Source organism: Ursus maritimus, unplaced genomic scaffold, assembly GCF_017311325.1.
Source record: "Ursus maritimus isolate PB19 unplaced genomic scaffold, ASM1731132v1 scaffold_13, whole genome shotgun sequence".
In the NCBI taxonomy this organism is placed as follows: Eukaryota; Metazoa; Chordata; class Mammalia; order Carnivora; family Ursidae; genus Ursus; species Ursus maritimus.
In genome coordinates this window covers 67,191,428-67,210,229 of record NW_024423675.1, presented here as the reverse complement: position 1 = coordinate 67,210,229, position 18,802 = coordinate 67,191,428, and the positions used below count along the sequence as shown (strand labels likewise).

Here is an 18,802-nt window from a genome sequence, read left to right as displayed (position 1 = left end):
TTGTAGCAACAAGCCATCCCTGTGACATGTTTCTGAAGGGTTTGCTTTTGTGTTCCCCACTGACGTGATAAAATTACGGAGATAAACTAGAAGGCTGGAAATTCACTTGGCTCGCTGGAAAGACCTGCTGTTTGATAGGATGTGGATTGTTTTACAAGAGCACCAATGAGAACCATCCGAGTTGCTGTCGCTCAGTCTAACAGCATTCCACAGGATGCTTGTGTTTGTCTTCACGGCTCTTTCCTAAGCGGTGATTCAGAAAGATGCCCCATGTAAAGTTACCGGCCCCTGAAAGTCCTTAAAATCACCGCCCCAAGCTAGCACTTTCACGCCGCTGAGCTCTCGGGGAAATCTTTTTTCTAAATAGAATTATTAAAGAAGCAACAACAATAACAACAAAGAAAACAAAAAAATATAATAAAAATAAATAGTAAAACATAGAGCTGTATTCCAACCATCCAGAATGGAGAGTTACTATTTTGTCACATTAGCTTTCAAGTCACGAGAAGGAAAGATTTTCAGTGACATTGCATCTCTTCCTGACCCTGAGTCCCAGCCTCCTCCTGATCCCCCAGAAGCAACGGCACTCAGGAACCTGGTGTGTTCATCTCCAGGCCATTCATTTGACTTTTTTATATTCAAGAGCAATATGGAGTCTCCGTGTGCGCTTTTAAAATACACATAAAAACACATGATTATTGCTATATGTCCCTACAATTTGCTTTTTCCACTTAACATTCTCTTGAAAGATATGTATTTCTAATTTCTATTATTGCAAGACTATTCCTAAAAGTCTTGCTATTTACTAGTTGCTTTCAAAGTGGAATTGAAATGCAACGTATAAAAGTTAAAGAAGGGTTACCTGGGTGGCTCACTCAGTTGAGCGTCTGCCTTCTGCTCAGGTCATGATCCCAGGGTCCTGGGATTGAGCCCCGCATCGGGCTCCCTGCTCAGTGGGGAGCCTGCTTCTCCCTCTGCCTGCCACTCCCCCTGCTTGTGCTCTCTCTCTCTCTCTCTCACTCTAACAAGTAGATAAATAAAATCTTTTTAAAAAGTTAAAGATAGTCACGTCCAAGTCACATGCATTCTACATTTACACTTTTAGAAGTTCCGTCACTTTACACTGACACTGTACTTTAGTGGTGGTGGTGTCTGTTTTTCTCTTTGGCTTTCAGAGGGAGACAGCGTTCAAGTCTGAAAAGCCTCTCACTGGAGATTCTTAAAGACACTGGTGTTACACACAAGTGAATTTCTTAGACAATTGCCAGATCTTTTTTTAATTGAAAAGTTTTGAAGGAAGTCTTCCTGAAATGATCTGGTAAACATATCTCAGCCTCAGGGCAGCACCTGGGGGGCGCAGTCGGTTGAGCATCCCACTCTCGGTTTCGGCTCAGGTCATGATCTCAGGGTCATGAGATCAAGCTCTGCGTCAGGCTCTATGCTCAGCTTGGAGTCGGCTTGAATTTCCCTCTCCCTCTGCCCTCCCCTCCCATGCTCATGCACACGCCCTCTCCCTCTCTCTCAAATAAGTAAATCTTTAAAAAAACCACACATCTCTGATGAATCATTAAATTCTACCTCTGAAACTAGTAATACAGTATATGTTAATTAAATTAAAGTTAAAAAAACACATCTCAACCTTAATAAAAAAGAAAAAACCCAAAGATGTTAAACATGCTTATTGAATCACTTGATTGGTTGCAGTACAATATCTCTTTAAAGATTTTCTGTGGTTTTTCCCTGTTGCAGATGGCCCTGTGTGGTTCTGACTTCTTACATCTGGATGTTCTGGGTTTTACTTACTGTCACACTGACAGTTACTTTTGCTCTCACCCGTGGTTACAATTCTGGAAAGCCTCTCCTTCCTTCTCTTACCTGCTTCTTAATACACTGTCACCTGGGAATTTTGAAAATAAACTAATTAAGCACACTCGCCTTTTATCAGTGGGGGACTCACTTAGTGCAGAAGTCCTTTTTCTTTCTTATTCTTGGTTCCTGGCTGTGTCCTGGTCAAAAATAACTAAACTTGAAGATCTGAACTTTTCTGGAATTTGATTTGTAGAAAGAAAAATTAAACATTTGGAAATTAGAAATATTTTCTAATTTTTAAAATTTATACTGTTGAGAATATGGAAAAAATAAGCAATAGGGAACAAGTTATCATCACAGAATATAAGAACAACTTTTCAAACATTTCTCTCATACCAGCAAGAGGCAAACTTTCTGCTGGACATGATTTCAGATGTGGAAACTTCGAAGTGGATGCGTGATGTCGACATGCATTGCTCAAATAAGCAGGAGAAATGATGTTTTCAAGAAAAAAAAAAAAACAGTTATTTCTTCAGCCAGGGAAGAAAGAGACCCGATATGCCTGAGCATATTTGAAAACAATCATTTGTGCCGTTCGAGGAGAAATAAGTGAAAGCTCACTAATTCGAACCTGAAGTAATTTAAAATGAAAATTCAGAGTTTGGATACATGCTTTCACAGATCGTTTTGCCAGTCTGTAAACAGGGATTTGACCAAGGGAAATGACAAGAACGAGTTTGTTGACAGAATCGTGCATCTGAGGATAAAGAACTCAGTGCACTGATGTCTGTGAAAAGGCTGCTTTGTGGCCCCGGTGTGCTCCCGGAGCGTCTGCACGTGGTGGGGCTGGAAGGTGTCGGCCCATTTCATGCTGTGCACCTCCAAACACTGGAATGTTTCTTCTTCTGAAATACCCTGTCCTTCGGATTTTCACTCTGTCCCATATTCTTGCTCCCCAGCAAGATGGAGCACGAGCCTGCCCCACTTGCTATGCTAAAGAAAGAGTCAGAGCCTCCCCCCACCAAAGGTCTTCTCCCAGCTAGATTCATTTGGAAGGTGAAGTTCCTGTTAAAATATGTATGAAGAAATGAGGATCATTATTAGAAGCTGGAGAAGGAAGGTGGAGACACAGAGACCTGGAGAGGGAAAAGAGTCCCCCCAGGGGAGGAGCAGCTTCTGGGTGCAGGCAAGGCTGGGCTGCGCAGAAGGACGGGAAAAGCATAGAGGCTGAGGGGTGGGGGGCCATCACGAGAACTTCGGCTGCAATGGGGGCGCTCAGCACTGGGAAGCAGAGGGTTTGGACGAGAGGTTAGCCTGCTGGGCTCCTCCCCCTGTGTTCTAGGGCTTTGCTAGACCAGACATCAGGTTGTTACGGACCGCAAAAGGGGCATGTAGCCTAACTACACTGCGTTTAATAACGGAAGTGTGTCGCATTGGAACTCTGAACATAATCCTTGCAACGTGTGTCGTTTCCTTGTCAGACTTGCTTCAGACCATACAATGCTTTATTGTTCGCCTTGTCAGTGGGCCGAAAAGCATTTTGCATTGTTTAAATAAGATATTATCAGGGTTAAACATTATTTTAGTTTCACAGAAATAGGAATATTTAAGGTGGATCTTTTAAGGAAGTATTTCAAACACAACCATGCATATATTTATACTGCTATGGTCAGAACCCACCTGCCTGCTCTGTGGGCCTGTCCGCCCCGCCCCAGCCCCACACAGGTCCCACAGGCGCAGTCCACCACCAGCAGACACGACAGGTAACCCAGGTGTGGCTGAGGTCAGGCCCCCATGGTGCTCTAGTGTAGACATGGTTGAATGGTCCACAAACCCCCCAAAGCTGCCACCAGCTTCTGACCTGGAGCCTAAATGAGGCAGGGGAGGGAAGCAGGGCTGTCCACATTTTCTTTTTGCTTTGTTGGCTTTTTTTTCTTTCCTTTTACACTGGAGATTTGACAGAGCGAGATCATGATCTTGAAATTACATTTTTTGCCGCTTTCATAAACCCGTTACTTGTTTCATTTACAGAATTGTTAACAAACGTAAGCTGGGAGGAAATGAGTGGGATGTTCTTACTTCGTAGGAGTAAGCAGAGATCTGAGTCAGGCCACCCCCCACATCAGAAGGTGGCAGTCGGGCCTGGGAGGTCCAGGATGTGCCCATGAACCTGGCCATGGGCATCTGCAGGCCCAAAGGACATGGGGGTTGGGGTGACCCCAGCAGCTGTGAGGCCCCCCGGTTGGGCGGCTGGTACATGTATGGTTAGATGCCAGACCCGTCCCCCGGGCTCTGCAAGTGCGCAGAAAGAGGCCGGTTTGACTCTGTAATTCCAGAGCAGGCCGCTCTGGGCTCTCTGGGGCTCCCTACAGTTTCATCAATTCAGAGGCAGCAAATATCTGGGGGCGTGTCTTTCAACCATAGATTGATTATACTGGGCACAACAGATGGAAATATGAAAACACGAGCCCTGCCCCGGAAACCTCAGTCTGTAAATCAGATTCTGCGCCCTGAGCTCTGTCGCGCAGGGACCGTGGACTTTGGGTGAGTAGTGAGGGACAGGGAACGGGGACAGGGGCCCACAGGGACATGGGCAGGGTGAGTGGGGCATGCAGGGATGCGTGCCCCGTGGGATGTGTGTGCTGCAGTGGGGCAGCTCGGCTGGCAGAGTCTGCTCCTTACTGTCCCCCCTCCCTTGTGCTGAAGTCATGACATCATGTGGTTAGAGAACCAAGTGACATCCCTGTGTTGGGGGACATGGAAGACGGCGTGGAGCACAGTTGCAAGGCTGGTAAACATCTTCAGAGCAGAGATGATGAATCCAGAGCCCTGACCATGACACCCTCCTGGGAGGACAGGCTGTGGTTGGTGTGGTGTGGACAGGAGTCCAAAGTGACTCCATTGTTTCTGGGGCAGAAATTCAGAGCATATCTTCAAGCTCTTAAAACTTACATAACTTCTTGAAATAGAAGGCTGCCTATTACATATAAATATCTACACAGAGAACATTCTGGAAGGATACAAGAGAAAATGTTTTATCTAGGCAGTGGATATGGAGATTGGGTGTTGGTAGGGAGACTCCCATTTTACATGAAACACCTTCTGGATGTTTGCTTTCTTTTTTAACAGAGTGGATGTGACTTGACCATTCCTATGTCCCTGAGCACTCAGAAATATGACCAGTAGATCTGGCCCTCGATTCACTGTCAGTGGGCCCTCCTAGAACTCTTTTCTAGCCCTGAGAAGAAAAGCCTACCTTTTTTTTTTTTTTGTACTTCTGCATTTAGCTTTGCTTTTGTTTGCTTTTATTTGGTAATATTTCTATTGTAATGTTTGCATTTCTGTGGCTTGCTCAGGAGTAGGGATTGAAACTAGGATCTTGCCAGGATGCCTTTTTATTTTTATAAGACTTAATTGACATATGGCATTATATTAGTTTCAGGTGTACAACATGATGATTCAATAGCTACGACTCCTTTTTGAGCAGAGAAACTGTTTTCTTAGATGTTAATATATGTGTCAATATTTTCTGGAATTCCATTATAAGAAAAATTCAATCACATAATAGATTGGGGATGATCTTTTTAGCTACAAGGAGTTGGTGTCTGTAGACTCCCTGACAATTCTTAAGATAGCATGTTGCGTGAATAATTTGTTATATTTCCGTTGCACACACAAACTCGCTAACAAGTGGGCCAGATAGTCCTTAGAGTAGAACACGAAGGCCCCTTCCTCTTCTCTAGTCCATATTAGAAAATGCTTTATAATCTTTGTTTGGATACCGGACACTGTCTGCTCACAGACAGACTCACTAATGTTTCACATTTCTAACTCACTGTGATTTCTATGATTATGTGCTTTCCAAGATTTCCACACGGTATAAAAAAAACTATTAGCAATTAAACTTTTGCTTAATTTTAGTTACATGCTTGGCAGCATATAGGCTATATCCAGCCAGAAGTCTGCATATATTCTTTCCTTTGGCAGAGAAAAAGGAAGTGATTCTAGCAAAATGCATCACTGTTTAAAGTAACCAATACATATTACCACAAGAGCTGTATCTTGACTTTCTCCTTTTTTTTGAAATAGGTTACAATCTCAGTAGACCATCCCGGCTACTCTAAAATTCATGTGGGTGGGTTTTTTGGGCAGACTAGAGCAGCCACCAGCGACCTGTGGTTATTTAAATATAACTTAGTTAAAATTAGATAACATTAAAATTTTGATTCCGTAGCTGGACGAGCCACGTTTCAAGCACTCTGTAGCCCCCTATGAGTGATGGCCACTGTATAGACAACCAGAGCTACAAGATCCCATCATCATGGAAGGTTCTCCTGGGCAGCATGGGTCTAGAACAGATATTGTCATCCACAGCGGGAATGGAAATGGTTCTATAATAATTTTTAAAGTGTAGTGAAGAAAAAGATGTGGTTTCATGCAGGTTCTTTGTAGACCGCAACATAAAATACACATAAAAACTTTACAGTTTTCTTTGTACTGTTTTCACTTAGAGTGGGACGTATTTGACTTTGTGGAAGTCCGTGTCTGGTGTGTTTTGCTTGGCTTTCTTTTAGACAAAGGGAGGAAAGTGTGAGAATAACACAAATGATGACAGTCACAGTGTTTCTCTGGTTTAATATCGAGAGATCTGGGTTAGACGTGGATGCAGCATGGCTTGGGGTAGAGTTTGCACGTCCACTGCTGTTCACTGACACTCAAGGAAAAGTGATTTCAGAGATGGGTCTTGACTTCCTGCAATGCCATTATTTATATATTTATCAATTATTCATGGCATGTTGAGCTTCAGAAGCGTTTAGAAATCCTACATGATAAGATTCTTTCCATAGATGTTCTAATACTATTAATGCATAATCTTCACTTCCTTATAAGTACGGAAACATTGGAGAGCTAAGTGAGGCACACTTAGAACGAATTACTACCTTACACCACATACCAACATTAACCCAAAATAGGTCAAAGGCCTTAACGTAAGAGCTAAAACTATAAAACCCTTAGAAGGGACATCGATGTAAACTCTGTGGCCTTAGAATAAGCAACAATTTCTTACTTATGATGCTGAAAGCACAGACAACAAGAGAACACACAGATAAGCCAGCTGTCACCAAAATTAAAGATGCATGTGCTTCAAAGGACACTCTCAAAGTGAAAAGACCAACCCACAGGTGGAAGAACATGTTTGCAAATCACACATGATAAGGATCTACTGTCCAGAATATATAAAGAGCTCCTCAAGTCAACAATAAAAAGACAAACAATTGGTAGTTATAAGTGAATAGATATTTCTCCGAAGAAAACATATAAATGGCCAACAGGCACGTGAAAAGATGCGCAACCTCATTAGTCATTAGGTAAATGCAAACCAAAATCACAAGGAGATGCTCCTTCACACCTGTTAGGATGGTTCACGTAAAACATGCAGACATCAGATGTCAGCAAGGACGTGGAGAAGTGAAAATTCTTGTGCATTGCTGGTGGGAAAGTAGAAATGGTGTAGCCACTGAGGAACACGGTTTGGCAGTTTCTCGAAAATTAAACATAGAGATACCCCATGATCTACGAAAGCCACTAGTAAATCTATACCCAAGATAATTGAAAGTGGATAGTCACAAAAAAACTTGTGTTCCTGAGTGTCAATAGGAGCAATATAGTAATAGCCCCAAAGCGAAGACAACCCAAACTGATAGACACATAAACAATGTGGAATATTACTCAGCCATAAAAAAGAATAAAGTTCTGATACAAGTTAAAACATGGATGAACCTTAGGAACTCTATGCCAAGGGGAGGAAGCCAGTCACCATGACAACCTGTTGTACGACTCCACTTACATGAAGTGTCCAGAATAGACGAATCCACAGACACAGAAAGTAGATGGGTGGTTGTCGGGAGCTGGGGACAGAAGGTAGGACAGTAAATTCTCACAGGTGTGTCGTTTCCCTTGGGGGTGATGCATTTCCGGAAGTAGACGGTGGTGATGGTCACACAACCTTGTGAGTGTACAAACGCCACTGCACTGTATACTTCTGAAGGATGCATCATGGGCTACCGGGGTGGCTCAGTCAGTTAAGTGACCGACTCCTGGTTTTGGCTCAGGTCATGACCTCAGGGTCGTAAGATCGAGCCCCCTGTCAGGCTCCATACTCAGCACAGAGTCTTCTTGGGATTCACTCCCTCTCCCCCTGCCCCTCCTCCCACTCTCTCTCTGTCTCTCTAAAATAAATAAAATCTTCAAAAAATAAAAACAAAAAATAAAGGATGCATCTTATGGTATGTAGGTATATATTATATCTCAATCAAATATTTAAAAATAAATATATATTTATATAAACATAATTTTTGGTTTCTCTTTTTAATCCCTTAATCTAAGAATAAGTCTTTTTTTTTTAAGATTTTTTTGTTTATTCATTTGAGAGAAAGAGAGAGTGCAGGAGCATGGGGAAACAGAAGGGGGGACACAGGGAGAGGGAGAAGCAGGGAGAGGGGTAGAAGCAGATTCCTCACTGAGCAGGAAACCAGTCTCAGAACCCTGGGATCATGACCTGAGCCAGAGGCAAACTCTTAACTCACTGAGCCAGCCAGGTGCCCCTAAGAATATGTCATTTGTTTTCAGTGCCATCTGACCCAGTCTTCTAGGGAAACTGAGAGGGAAAAGCCTCTAAGGGCAAGTACAGAATGAAATGATTGCAAGATCAAGTCTGTGTTTTTATGTAGAAACATGAGAGGGCATCTCTTTTCACTTTAGCTTTAAGTATAAATTAGAAGTAGAGCGTGTTGTTTGTGAGCCAGAAAATCAATTATAAAACAATGAAAAGTTTGAAAGACTCAAGTAGTTAGCATCCTTTTTAGTCAAAATTGCATGTTATATAATCTTTCCATGGCTATATAAAAAGAGCCCTGAATCACATTGCGTTCTCACACGTCTCCAAAGTTCTGCAGGAATGGAATGATTCTGCATGCCCCGGCACACTATTAAGCACATTTATTTCCATTTGTTTGTCACCATCTTTGCATCGTCTTGAAATACTCCCCAAGTGCCTGCTTCTCTCGGGAAGGAGAGGTGGAGTCACTGCAGGGAGAGCACGTCCATCCGTCGTCGGGTGACTTCATTTCCTGGGTTAGAGAAAATCCCCGCCTGGACAGACTGCCGTCAGGAAGTGTTGTCCATGTGACGAATAAACAATAAAAATGCAGGTATAAGAAAGAAACAACTTGACTAGATTGCAAAACAAAACGGCAGCATGCAGAATTGACCTTAATTGCCCAACACTTGAGGATTATCTGCTAGGGTCTCCAGACCACGGTCAACACTGCACATGGGGCTTTGCAGCCGGGCACTCTGCCTTAGTTTAGTGCCAAATTAAGAATGCGGTCAAGACAAATCAAACTTCCAACAAAACTCTTCTAAGGCCTTGTAAGCAGGGTGTAACTAGGTGACGTGAGCATAGATAAGGACAAAGCTATCAAGGCAAGCATGCTCTTTCTGGGCTAAACATTTTATTTCAGGTAAATATTAGTGGCTATCATACCATGCACAGGATATGCAAAAGCAGCTAGAAATAATCCCTTTTCTCATGGTACCAGTCATCCTAACCCATCAATGACGGAGACTGTGCTTTCTTGTACACACACGTTCCCTTATGCTTCTCACCAGGGATGACTGTGGACAGGGCAACGGAGGGGACAAGGGGACCGGGACTGACAGTAAGTAAGGTGGAGGGACAGGCTCCACAGTTAGGAACTAAGAAAGGTTCGTTGTTTCCCTACTGATATTTTACCGACTCTGCCCTTAAAAAAATTTTTCTTGCAGTTTCAGAGGAGATGTTTTAGAAAAATAAACTAGATTTTTAAAACCAGAAATGGAAAGTTTTCAACAAATTACTTCACTGTTTAAATTAATTGCTACAGAATATAACAAAGGCTATATCTAAACTGCAGATTTTTCCAAAAACAATAATAATCATAGTAACCTCACCCCATCTACAGCATTTGATATTTTTTCCCAAACAGATTTTTAACACTAGAACATATTAAAACCAAGGTGATTTTCCTAAATTGGTTTACCATATTTCTCATTTCTCGAGTGCATATGAGGAAAGTACTAATATTCCTTATTTTCCAGGTGGTAGGACTGAGATCCAAAACAATAAGTAAAATGCCCAAAGGCAGCAGCGAAGTGTCAGAGCAAGGATTGAGACCCAGGTCTTTCTGTGGCAGAGCCCAAACATTTAAACCCTCTGCATGTCAGGCATGCTCTGGCCACAAGCAAACCTCACAGTTCCTCGCAGCTCCTCGCGGTTCTCCTGGATTTTTTCCTAAATCTATGCTGAATTGAATTTTGTTATGTAAAGGCAGCATTTCGTGCCGCAAGTGTAGCAAACATGCTACTCACCCCACCGCTCACTAGCTGAGGGAGCTTGGGCCTCAGCTTTCTCGCGTATAGAATGCGGAATAATAAAATGGAAATGATTAATTCTACCTTATGACTGCTGTTAAGATTAAATGAATTGCCACCAGTGCATGGCTCAAACAGCACTTGGATCATAGGAAGCCTTCATTAAGAGACAGCTGTTACTGCGTACAAAAGGTTTTCTGTGCCTACAGCTCATGGCCAGACGGAGTAGAACGCGCAGATATTGAAACAGTTGTGTCGTGCAAGTAGTCTGAGTAACACACAGCACGCGAGTATGGCTGGGTGCTGCTGTTTGGAACCTTGTTAGCTGGCTAGACAGGGCAGAAACATATGAAATGACAAATGATATAAAACGATTATAAAGTGATTTAAACAATACCCCCCAAACGAAAGAAATAGCATGGCAGGATTGTCGGGGAGAAAACAAGATGAAGACATCTTTGAGGAGCGAAGAAATTTAGGTGAGCTGATGGCAGTTGGGAGAGTGTTGGGGGAGGGGGTGCATGTCCACCAACGCGGAGGTCTGGGGGTGCTTCAGGCACTCCTCCAGGAACTGTGGAAACTTTCCAGCAGCTAATGAGCGCTGACTGTGTCTTACAAGTCCTAATCACATATGGGTCAGTGAGTCACCAGTGTTTGGACCAAGCCTTCCATTAGTCTGTGGCCAATTCTTGGCATAAACGATTTCCTTTTTTCTCATTCCCAGACTTTACAAGTTTTTGTCGTTGCCGGATTAGGTTTCTTTTTTATTTTTCTTTGGTTTTCCTTCCTCCCTCCCCCCTTTTCTTTCTTCTTTTCCCTCTTTCCTTCTTACTCTCTTTCATGTGGTATGTGTGTGTTTGGGGAGTCTGCATGCTTGACATGCTAGCAGCAGTACTGAGGGACACCTGCTGTTTGGGTGGAGAGGGACAGACACTGTCCCAGAGCTGGCTGAGAAAGCTGAATATATGCCACGCAGAAAGGGGGTGCTAAGTACTTGTCTGAGAACAATTATGTGTGAGTGACAAGGTTTTTCCCTGTCTAAGTGACACAAGAAAAAAAAAGGTGTAGTAAAATTTTTGTAGTCTTATATGTACTGACTTGCAGTCATTCCATATTTGTGTTCTCATTCACTGAATTTGTCAAGATCCACCGTATGATGTGATTGTAAAATATAATTACAGAACAGGCCTACAAAACTGGAAATTGGTTCCTTGTGTCTCCTCTACCCCCACCATCTTTTCTTTAAAGTGTTCCTGAAATCTAAAGATCTGGTGAGCACTGATAGTAAGTTGTAACGAATCTCTAAAAAGGCTTTACTTAGAAAGGCCATGCAATGGATTTCCATGAGGAGTCACTGCATCAGTGGTCATTCGCTAGGCACACAGTTACTTCTTATCACAGAAGGTAGTTCTAGCCACACGGGGGATGTATTTTTAAAATAATTATATTGTAATATATATCTCGTTTTTCTTTGAAAAGTGGTGTTTCTCTAACTGCTGTATTAATTATAGCAGGTATAATAAATATGCATTTAGTTTCTAATACATATTAATTATTTGCATCGAAACACTAAGCTTTTTATATCTATAATAACTGAACCTGCTTTTTCAATCTCGTTGTGACCTGATGTCTTAACCTCATGTTGATCATTTCAAATTTAAAGAAAAAGCCAGGCTCATATATCCAGCAAAACTGTTGGGGAAATGAAAAACATGCTTATAGAATTACGATGGACGCAGTAGAGATGTTGCAGGTGACCAGCTGTAGAGTAAAGAAAATGAGCGGAACGAGGAATTCCTGTTGTCGAGCACAGACCTAGGTGCCCCGGCTTCCTGAGGGCACACTTGACTTCCTTCACGCATGCAGATTCCTGTCGCTTTTACATCCTCTCGCTGTAGTGGGAAACGTAATTTCATTTCATATTCCCTTCTTGCCTCTTCGTTGTCTTGACCAGCTTGAGCATAACCTCTTTTAGGGGCAGAGCAGGAGGGGGCTGTGAAGCCAGCTGGAACCGTGCAGATCCCAAGCCCACAGCCTGGTTGCCTCTCTGCCACTTGCCAGCTGGGGGCCCTGGGACAAGTCCCTAAATTTCTGTGAATTCGATGTTCTCACTAAAATGATCATGAGAGTGCCTGTATTAAAGGCTTAGATAAAACGAGGGGTGATGTGAGGGCACAACACATGTCATGCCCTTAGTCTCCCTCCACTCCAGGAGGAAGGACCCCTCTGCTTAAGTCTTTTGAACGCATCCAGTAAAATGCTTAGCACACATACTTCACCCAGCCCTTCATTCAACAATATTTACTGAAAACCCACGAGCTGGTATCATGGGAAAAGCCTGGGGAGGACCTCAGCAAACCTGGGCCAGGCCACTGAGCAGCCATGGGGTATAGGAGCCACTTGCTGAGGCCTCGACTTTCTCATCTTTAAAGTGGGGTAGTTGAATGAATAATTGTTTGAAGTAGGAAGGGAGGGATGCTGGAAAGGAAGAACAAAGGGAAGAACGGAGAGGAGGAGGGAAGGCAACAACACCAAGCTTGAAAGAAATGCTTTCTGTGAACTGTGAGTTCTGATAGGACAAAAGCCAATTGTTTTTCTGATCCAGAATGTGTGACCACAGAGGAGAACCATGTGCTTCTAAGTTAAGTTTCATCTTTCAAAATAAAGGAAAGACAATTCAGAACACATTTTTCTAAAGGGAACAGTCAAAATGGTTCAAACCAATGCCCTTTGGAAGTCCGGTGGCCGTGTCCAGCACGAGAGCAAAGCCACAGATGAGGCTGACTGTGCTCACAGCAGGCCTGAGCCGGGAAATGCATCCAGCATGTTGCAAGTGCTCACAAAATGTCCATTCTGACAACAATATTAATAACTATAATATCAGTTATTATTAGCATCATTGGCTAGGATACACTAATGCTATCATTCTGCTGTTAAATAAATACACAACACATTGTAAATTACCCCTTTACATGTAATAAGATGCCTTCTGGAAATAAAGTTTGATTAGAGAACAATATTTGTAGGAAACTTAGAACTTCACTCCAACTTCAGTGGAGAATTAGATTAAAAATGACTACCAGGGGCGCCTGGGTGGCACAGCGGTTAAGCATCTGCCTTTGGCTCAGGGCGTGATCCTGGCGTTATGGGATCGAGCCCCACATCAGGCTACTCCACTATGAGCCTGCTTCTTCCTCTCCCACTCCCCCTGCTTGTGTGCCCTCTCTCGCTGGCTGTCTCTATCTCTGTTGAATAAATAAATAAAATCTTTAAAATAAAAATGGCTACCAAAATAGCACAGAAATAGGTGAAAATCTTGTAGAGTAAGTAGCAGATCTGGAAGAGTAATCAGAAACTGAAGGATGATGTGAATATCCAGGGGAAAATGCATTGATCACGCATGTTTTTTCTTTAATGTCGGCATTGACCGAGCAGCCAATTCCATGTTTGGGAAAAATCAGCTTGGAAGTGAGTTTTAAGTAACGCCCAGTACGCGGAGGTGCACGTTTTCTGGCGGCTGCACTGAACCAACTGGGAGTGGTGGGAGAGCGGCTGGCCTTCAATTCACCGTGTTCTAGGCTGTGAGACAGTAGTGGAGGAAGAATCAATTAAATCACCATGAAACTCTAGGCCCAGGAAAGGAACCGTGTGGTGCAGCAGCTTGGGGATCCCCTGCGCACCCGGGCTCTCTCCTGCCATGTGCTGCCCCCACTCCTGGCTGGGCTCCAGGTCCTGTGCTGATCTAGGAACTTCTGGAACATCAGCCTGAAGCTGCACCTGAGCCTCGCTGCAGCTGTCATGGAAGACAGAAACAAGCCGCCATCTCTGCTTCCCCACAGAGCCCTGGGACAGCATGTCCAGGTTCCCATCCAGTTCCCTGAAGACTTCTTCTCTGTGATCCTTGAAAAAGGAAGCTTATCAGCCATGCGATTCCTCACCCCTGTGGACCTGGAGATGCTGGAGAAAGTGTCCAGGGAACTATGGATGTGTGTCTGGTCATGGGATGAAGACATCTTGGAGCCCCAGACCATCCTGGCCCCTGCAGAGAAGACTGGCCTGTTTCTGGAACAAGCCCAGACTCTTCTGGAAAAGATCTCAACATCAAAGATGAAGAACAAGCTCAAGGACACCACTGAGGCAGCCTGTGAATATGGGGCCTTTGTGGTGCCCCTCACCGTGGCCCATCAGGATGGCCAAACCAACATGCTGTTGGGCTCTGGAGTTGTTGGCACACCTGCTGGGAGAGAAGGGGATGGACCCTGTGCCTCCAGTCATAGATGCCAGACTTAAAAGGTGGCCAGAGGGAGCAAAACTAGTGGAGGAAAAAAGCAGACCACCTGCTTACCCTTCTTCCACAGTGTGACATTAGGACTTGGTTTCCCCATCTGGCAGAGGCTCCTCTGTGACCCTGGGGGAAGGCGGGGCGTGGGCTGCCTGGTGTATTGTCTGCCAATCGTCTCATGCTGCTCATACTTTCAGGCTTCTCTGGTGCCTTTCGAGAGCCCCAAACTCTGCTCTCCCTCAGCATAAACCTATGGCCATTAGGCATTTTTAAAAATCACAATTAAGCTCCAATTCGAGATGAGAAGTCTTTGTGACGGGGCACTCTAGATGCAGTACGTGAACACGGAAAGAGAAGAACATGAAATAATTTAGGAGAGATCTTGCTCTTTAAAAGGAAAACATTTCTGCAAACCGTAGGCAACTCTTAACTCTAGGGAACAAACTGGGGGTTGCTGGAGGGAAAGTGGATGGGGGTTGGGGTAACTGGGTGATGAACATTGAAGAGGGCACTTGATGGAATGGGTGTCGTATGCAACTGATGAGTCGCTAAACTCTACCCCCGAAACTAATAATACACTATATGGGAACTAAATTGAATTTAAATAATTTTTTTAAAAAAAGAAAAGAAAATATTTCTGGAAAAGAGTCACGGGATTAAATCGTATATGCCTTATTCTAGAATCAGAATCACTTTACGTGCAAAATTATAAAACTAATATTAGCCTTGGCTCAACACATTTTTACCAATACATGCAATTTAGCACAAAATAATTGTACATGAGATGAAGTAGAAGAGAAACAAAGACAATGCTATTTCCCAGATGTGGTTTAGAACTCACTTTTCAACCCACATCAAGTATAGTTTAATAAAAGTGAAAAAGGTGAGAGTAGGAAAATAACTAAACCCAAAGTGTGGGCCAGGGACCTACATGACCTGGGCGTGCCACACACTGCTCTGGATCTAATTTTCTCCACATTTTCAATGAGGAGATTGGACGAGCTCCCCTTGAGGGAAAGTCTTTCCAAACATTGCTGTTTCATGATTGGTCTGATAGATGAAAAACACTGCCAGCTGGAAACTGTCTTCAGAGACCATGAACGAGGCTGTGCACTGTGGCACGCTAACCTTAATATTCTTGTCTTCACATCAGGAGCGGGTTTGTGCCTTTGGGGCCATGTTGTCACAGAGTGGAAGCAAAGAAACCAAGGTCTTAGCCGTCCTTTCGCTCCTGGAGAGAAAAGCAAAGCACCACGTACTGGACCCCAGCAAGTGATGGTTTGGCCCTGAAAAGCAGGCAGGTCCTCACTTGCGCTGATCCCGTCTCATGCCAAGTGAGAATCGACCAAGAGATTTAGGATGTTGCCACACTGCTGTCCTTGGCGTTGTGTTTTTCAGGTGTCTTTCATGTGTCATGAAGCTCAACTCTGTCAGGAGATAGCCTGGGAAACGAATACCATCTGAGGTTATTAAAGATTGATTTATTTATTTGAGAGAGAGCCAGGGGAGAGGCAGAGGGAGAGAGACAATCTCCAGCAGACTCCCCCCTGAGTGCAGAGCCCAACGTCAGGCTAGAACACAGGACCCTGAGATCATGACCTGAGCTGAAGCCAAGAGTTGGATGTTCAACCAGCTGAGCCACTCAGGTGCCCCTCATCTTTTTAAAATGTATTTTTGCACATGTCCCAGCAAAGTTTCTCTCCTTCACCTGGACAGATCTGCTCTAATGTCAAGGTCTCACAACTGCTGTTGGATTCTGCTGTGGGTGTCCCCCCGGGGGTGTTCACAGCCTTGAGAGGACACCGGGCTCCTAGCGCCCCTTACGATCACCAGCAGCTGACAGCCTGTGGGCATCAGATCACGTTATGTCCTCAGATGTCTGCATTTACAGTAATTTAAGCCTATCTGATACCGTTTTATTTTTCTATAAGTAAATGAATGTTTTTCAAAATTTCATGACATGCTAATGAGAAGTCGAATCAGACTTCAAGGCAACGAATAACATGCCTCGCTAGAGTAAACAACTGAAGACTTTGAACAAACCAGACTGCAACAATGTTGCCATATTAATACATGGGCATTTTTGTAATTTAAAAAATTAAGTCAGGAAAACATAAAAACCTAACTTAAGTGTTTAATTTCAAGATAATTTGGCATCCGTCATAACCTTCCAGTTATTGTTCCTGATGATGATTTGGGTGACAAACATATTCTTAGCAAAGAAAAAATGCATATGACAGTTCAATTTCCTGCCATGTTTTAGAGAACTACAAATGAGCCTGAAAATTATTAGAAATCAAAATGAACATATCCTTTTCCCAGGGAAAAAAAATCAACTTTGTAAAGTTGTTACTTCCCTCTAAATTATTTTATAAATCAGTATTCCAATAAAGAGATGAAAATTGTTTTTAATGAGATAAGGTGATTCTAAAGGTCACATGGCCAAATAAATACATTGAAAATTGACCTACCAGATATTAAAACATATTACAAAACTTCAGCAATTAAAACAATGATAAAGGCATATGATATACCTAAATCAATGCAAGAGCGTAGAAAGACCAGAAATAGGCCCAAAGACAGGTGAGAATTTTGTATCCCCTGAAAGGACTAGTTAATAAATGGTGTCAGGAAATATTGTTGCCATTTAGAAAAAGCTGGATCAATATTTCATGCTGTAGCCCAGGATAAATTCCAAATGAATAAAAGATTTAAATTTTTTCAAAATGAAGTCATAAAAATACTAGAAGAAATGTAAGAATTCTCGTATAAACCCAGCGAAGTAATGGCCTAATTCTATTTCAAAATTCAGAAGCTGTAAAAGATAAGATTGATTCATTTAACTTTGCTTAAAAACAAAACTTCTGCAACATGCTATAAACAAAGTAAAACAGCAAGGGAAAAAGTATGGAGAAGAAATCTGCAGCTCCCACAAATCAACCAGAAAAAAGACTAATACCTTCATAGAAGAAGGGAGGTGGCCACAAAGGACGGACACTGAATTCACAGAAAAGGAAATAATAGTGACCCATACACACATGAACAATACTCTCACCCACTGAGGTACCATTTTTCCTGTAAGACTTGAAAACAACAAGATTTTAAGGAAACAGGCACAGTCGTACATTGCTGACAAAGAGCAGTCTAGTAAAATCCATCGGAAGTAGAAAGACATACGCTCTGCATAGCTTTAAACAGCCTGCCAGTGTGCCAACTCCCTCTGGCATTGTCCCCAGATGCAAAGTCAAGAAGCAACCTAAGTGCCCACCAGTGTGGAAATGCTGAAATAAAGTTTGCTATTTCCATCCACCTAGCCTTCTGTGCTGTTATAAAAAGAATGAAGTCTACCTACTGAATTGGAAGGGTCTCAAAGATATGTTATTAAAAGAAAAATATACAGTGCACAACTTTGTATTCGAATACAGGGAAGCCCATATTCACATTTGCTTAGATCTGCATACAAATCTGGAAAGGTGCAAAAGGAAAACAGTAGCTGTGCTCGGCTGTTCGGGGATGGTGGCCAGTATGGTGAATGGACAGGAGATGAGCTGTTCATATATGACTCTTTATAGGTTTTGTTTTGTTTTGTTTTGTTTTGCTTTGCTTTGTTTTTTTACCTTTGAACGTTGTGAATGCATAGCTTTCTCAAAAACTAAGCAAACATTTTTGAAGTAGGATATCTGCCAGAGAAAAGTGCTTCTGGACACCTCTCTCTTCCCAAAAGAACTTTCCCAGTCTTTTTGATGTTGAAATTTAAAAATAATTTTCCTGACATTACTAGCATTACCTTCTTGTCAAAGAGTATTTTCATGTTTTCCCCCAGAGCTAGTTCATCTGGCATTGAGTCATTGGGGTTCCCTCCAGGGCTTGATTTCTCTAGGATGTGGGGCTTGTGTTCCTCTCTGGAATTTGCCTCAGGACAAGAGCTCCGACGACACCGCGAAGTCAGTCCTGCGTGTGCACAGCGATGGAGTTGCACGAAGAGGGTAGTTGGAAAATAGGGTCCAGCATCTCTGTGCACGTGTTTCTGCTTCTGCCGTGCCCTCCCGAAGTGCTAAATAAGTGGGGTCGTTAAGGGGTGGCGCTCTGGAGACCCCCAGTCTCTGTCCTCCTCCCTCTTCGGGATTTGGGACACTTCTTCCCTCCTGTGGTCGCTCCATTGTTTCCCTTTACCCACATTCCGGAGTCTAAACCGTGATTTCTCAGCCATTCTTCCAAATTACTAGGTAAAGAACAGCTTTGAAGCTTGTTTGATAATGAAGACTAGACACCCTGCTTTTTGTGCTGTATTTTCAAGGA

General features: G+C 43.1%; 1 pseudogene; it reads left to right on the top strand.

The window, feature by feature from the left end:
* Positions 1 to 11,950: 11,950 nt before the first annotated feature.
* LOC103660893 lies at positions 11,951 to 14,584 on the top strand (annotated as a pseudogene).
* Positions 14,585 to 18,802: the final 4,218 nt, after the last annotated feature.